Source organism: Mus caroli, chromosome 17 (assembly GCF_900094665.2).
Source record: "Mus caroli chromosome 17, CAROLI_EIJ_v1.1, whole genome shotgun sequence".
NCBI lineage: Eukaryota > Metazoa > Chordata > Mammalia > Rodentia > Muridae > Mus > Mus caroli.
Genome location: NC_034586.1, coordinates 13,019,462 through 13,025,042, shown reverse-complemented (window position 1 = coordinate 13,025,042; position 5,581 = coordinate 13,019,462).

The window sequence follows — 5,581 nt, the reverse complement described above, 5'->3', positions numbered from 1 at the left end:
GCATCTACCCTCGGCTGCAGACTTCTGTGATTTCTATTGCTAGGAGATAAGAACTTTCACAAGGTTTAGTTCTAAGATAGGTGTTTTCAGGTCATTTTTGGTTGGTTGGTTGGTTGGTTGGTTGGTTGGTTGGTTGGTTGGGTTGGGTTGGTTATGAGAGAGCATAGCCTAAGTGTCAGATGTCCTGCCTGTGTACATCTTGTAGTCTCTCTTCTACCTTTAGCATAGTTGGATCCAGAACTTAACACTTAGTCCAAGATCTTCCCTTTCTCCATAATGTGCTAAAGCCGACATGTTGCTGAACAATGTAGGATTTCCCAGGCAAGCAAATGAGGAAATCTAAGAAAATTTACCTCCTGAGCCTCTTTTTTTTTTTTCTTCAGAGCATCTCACTTACCTGGCCATTTCTAGGGAATCTTCTTTCACACACACATTCTCACAAACTCATGCATTGTGCACACATGGGCACACACATACAGAGAGAGGGACATAGAGCCCTTGCTGATTCCTCACTTCTGAATACCTCCTTGAAGTGTCTCCTTTAGAGCATTGTGGCTCAGTGTCAAAATCCAGATCCAAAAGACCAGTATAACAGGAGCTCAACAAAATTGGCCTCACCATTTAAAAGGCTGGTTTGTGGCCTTTTGTATTGTGGCATCTCTTAGAGTCACTTCTCACAAATTACTCAGTATTTGTTATGAAGAAAACTATTGTTCTTATAAAAGGAAATTTTAAATCTTTATATTAGCAAATAATTTTGTTAGGATTTTCTAGGATAACATGAAAACTGTCTTATAATTCCTGGGCACACAGAGACTTTGGGTAAGAGAAATCAGCCTCAGACTGACGAGGCATTCAAGATGTATTTTTCATGGGTAAGGTAATTTATTCAGTAGCTGTTGTGATCTATCTAATGTAATGTGTTGCGTTTTTTCTTGCTGGATGAGGTGAGCGCAACAGACTCCAGTGTTGATCATTTTGGCTAAGGTCGCCCCCAGTGAGTCCTAAGAGTGTCTTACCTCCCAGGTCTCTGGTACCTTTCTAGAGGATTCCCCCCACCTCCCACTCCATGAGGTTGCTTATTTCTATTCATATATGTATTTTTAATGAAATTTAAAATTTAAAAATAAATAAATAAATAAAAGCAGTGCTCGTGATTGAAAAGATGCCAAAGAAGGAATTCCAGGTAAAGTGGTCTAAAATAGAAACTATCCCTTTTATATTTAAAGGGGATCTAAAGGATAGTCTGTCCAATAATTATAAATAATATTTGTCAAAAACTGTCAAAGAGCAGCTTTGGAATCACAGGATAAATAGAGGTAGGTAGCGACATATGGCAATGATGACTGGGGTCAGTGCTTTAGCAGCTGATGGAGGTGAGCACTCAAGAGCTGATGAGGGCCTATGCTGATAGCAACTAATTGGGGGCAAGGAGAGGGGTGGTGCTGCTGATGGCAGCCAGCAATTAGAAAAATTTCTCAGCAGACTTTTCTCTAAGGGAACAAAGCTGGATCCATTGGGGTTGCTACTCCCAGTGAAAAATTCTAAACTCTTCTAACTCTTTAGGGGCCTGCAAGAAAGAAAAGGAAAGAGAGAAAATTCATAAACACACACACACACTGAGTATATGTAGCAAAACAGGCTCTAATAACTTAATACATATATACATACATGCCTACAGAGAGGCAGACATACATAACATGTTCACACATTGAATGGATGGAGCAAAGCTCCAACAAGCAGGCTCCAAACATTTCACACATACACATATATACTTGTTTACATGTCTACAGTTATGTGTATATGTAGTGTGTAGTTTTTGCTACCCTGCTTTAAGCTCCAGGTGAACAGTGCTACCAGCCCCACCCAGGTTCCCTTGGATCTGTGGATGAAACACACACACACACACACACACACAAAACCTACTTACAACCTGCCTTATTGGCTCAATTGCTGGGCACTCCCATGGCTAGTATGTCCCTTCCAATACTCTTAGTTCAGAACCCTAAATCTACCCTCAGCTTAGTTATGCTTCTAACATCTCTCCTGGAAAAGCAGCTTATGGCCGCTCTGCCCAAGATTTCACATGGCTGGTCACCTTTCTCCCTCCAAAGCATGGCGAAATTTCACTTTCTATTCCTGCTTCCCTTAGCCTCCTGCAGGGACTCAGAAATCCCACCTCTTTGCTTCTGCCCAATTGGCTCCTAGCATCTTTAGTCATTGATCAAGAACCAACAGGGAACAGGACTTTAGCATCAGAACCACCTGCTACACATATATGCACATATACACACAGCTGGTGGATGGAACAGGCTCCAACACACTTTATTTTTTCTTCCATAGCTTATATATCCCAGCAAAATCTTTCAAGCAGTATAAAATTACAATATAATTATATTCTATTTTTCTTCTAGTGAATGACTATGGAAAAACAGTATGTTCCCAATACCTTTACATAAAAAACATTATGTAAACAAAACAAATTATTCCCAAGAACCCATATATATTCGTAACTAAGCAATTTATTATAGATTAGCAAAGTGTGAGCAAGCAAGGTAGTTCTCAACCAGTTTCTCTTACTGGCAGGCAGCAATTAAATATAAAATCCATGCATTTGACCAGATGCTAACAGTATTTCATGATGAAAAGCACAAGTTAGTTATAGAAGAGAGTTTCCTCAACATTTAAAAGGAATCTACGAAAACCATACTGTTAAAATTATCTTTAGTGTTGAAAAAAATGAAATTAATTTCTTGGGCTGGAGAGATGGCTCAGTGGTTAAGAGTACCGACTGCTCTTCTGACGGTCCTGAGTTCAAATCCCAGCAACCACATGGTGGCTCACAACCATCTGTAATGAGATCTGACACTCTCTTCTAGTGCATCTGAAGACAGCTACAGTGTACTTAGATATAATAATAAGTAACTCTTTTAAAAAAAAAAGAAATTAATTCCTTTAACAGTAGTCTTTTCAAGCTATTTCTATCCAGCATCATTTGAAAATTCTATTCAAGAAACTATGTCAAGAAAATTTTTTAAAAGGTGTCAATATTAGAAAACAACATACCAAATTACATTCATTACAAATGGCATAATCATATGTGTAAAAAACCTTAAGGTGCACACCTACCAATCTGAATATAAGCCTATTCTAGGCCATAAGTTTGCAGAGGATAACATCAGTATATAGAGGCAGTTTCTTTTTAAACAGTAACAATGAATGTGATCAGTATGAATTAAAGAAACTAATTTCACAGACTAAACACATACTCCAGTGGTAGAACCATATTTATTGTGCATGAAATACAGTTTTTGATGCCTAGAATCATAACAAATGAACACAGATAAGGGAGAAAGAAGGAGGCCATTCAGTATTTGTCCACCAAAATCTATTAAACAATGCTCAGATAAAGAACTTAATAAATCATTTATTAAATGCTCTGTTTGTTCATGAATAGGAGGAGATTGAATAATGTTAAGATGAAAATACCTCTAAATTGATCTGCTGAGTCAGTACAATTTCTGTAATCCTACTTAGCCCCTTTGTTAAAACTAAAAAAATAAAAATAAAAAGGCTCTAAAGCACCACAGAACCTTAAAGAACCCAGAGAAGCCAAAACAGATTTGAAGTAAGAAAAAACAGATTGTGTTATACTAACACAATCTCAACCTCATAGCCATACTACTTGGAATGATGTAGACTGATCAACAGCACAGAACAAAAATTCTAAATAAATGCTTATATTTAAGGATAGTGATTTTTGACAAGGCGATGAGGCTATCATGGCAATTCATTGAGGAAAAGTTCTCTGTAACAGTATTGCATTGCATATTCACATGTGAAAGAATAAACTGGAACCACTTTCTCTAGTTCTATAAAAATAATAATAATAATAATTCAAAATGGACCAAAACCAGAATTCTAATGGCTAAAATTATTAAACTCTTAGAAGACTGAGTAAACTTTATGACCTTGTATTAGGGGACAGTTATTATTATATGACAACAAAAGCACAGACAATGAGATAACATAGGTAAAAAAGAAAGTTCACCAAAATTAAGAACTTTCTGAAAGGCTACTTTCAAGAAAATGAAGAAACAACAGAGAATGCCACAAAATATTTCTAAATCTTATACAATGAACTTAATAATGAAAATATAACCCAGATTAAACAGGCAAAAGGAGCTATGACTACATGGTTAAGAGCACATTGGGGAGCCGGGCGTGGTGGCGCATGCCTTTAATCCCAGCACTCGGGAGGCAGAGGCAGGCGGATTTCTGAGTTCGAGGCCAGCCTGGTCTACAAAGTGAGTTCCAGGACAGCCAGAGCTACACAGAGAAACCCTGTCTCGAAAAAAAAAAAAAAAAAAGAGCACATTGGGTTTCATTCCCAATATCCATGACTTGCTACCACCATCAGCATCTCCAATCTCAGGATGCACCACCCTCTGGGCACTGCACACACCTGGTTCACAGATGGATGCCTGAAAAACACCAAATACACACAAAAAACTTAAATTTAAAAAGTTGAAGAATAAAATAGGCAAAGACTCTGAACATTTTCTACAGAAAATATTCAAATAGACACTAAACATCATTAGTCAGCAGAAAATGCAAATCAAAACTCCCTAGATTTAGACAATATAGTACATTAATATAATAGAGTATTATTCAGTATGAGAAGGAATGCTACAATGTGGATGAACCTGTAAAAATTCTGTTAAATGTAAAAAGCACACATATTGTTTGAAACTATTTATTGGAAGGAAATTTGTGTCTGCCAGATGGAGGAGGTGTATATAGAATGTTTTTTTTAACGAGCATAGGGTTTCTTTATGAGGTGATGAAAATGTTTCTGGAATTGAACACAGGTGATGATGTTACAATCTTATGAATTCAAAATTATTGAATTTTATACTCTATCCACATTTTGTAATGTGTGAATTATATCTTAACAAAAAACTAAAATTATGTATAGCAGAACAGCAATTCTCAGGGTTTTTTCTCTGGGTTGCTTTACACTTTCAAAATTATTGATCACCCCAGTAAGATTTTATTATATGCATTAGAACTAATATTATCCCTGTTTGAAGCTAAAACTAAGAATTTGAAAAAATGTTGAATTAGAAACTTACTTTATAACAAAGGAATCTGATTACCTCTGATTTTATGACAAATAACTACATTTTCCAAAACAAAAAGCTATTGTTTTACATTTTTGTACATCCCTTTCAATGTCTGACCTAATAGAAGGCAGCTGGATTCTCTAACCTGCTTTTTCATGGATCTGTTGTTATGTTTTTGTTGTTGTTGTTGAAGTGTAAAACAGAATTTAGCTTCATATAAATATGCAATTGGATATAGGGAGATTCAGATAACTTTTACGATTTCTTGTGGATCACCAAAGACCCACAAGTTGTAATTTACGAAAGACTAACTACAGTATTAATAGGACAAAAAGCCATTTGTGTAGCCGGTGTTTGTGGGTTCTTTCTTCTTCTTCTTCTTCTTCTTCTTCTTCTTCTTCTTCTTCTTCTTCTTCTTCTTCTTCTTCTTCTTCTTCTTCTTCTTCTTCTTCTTC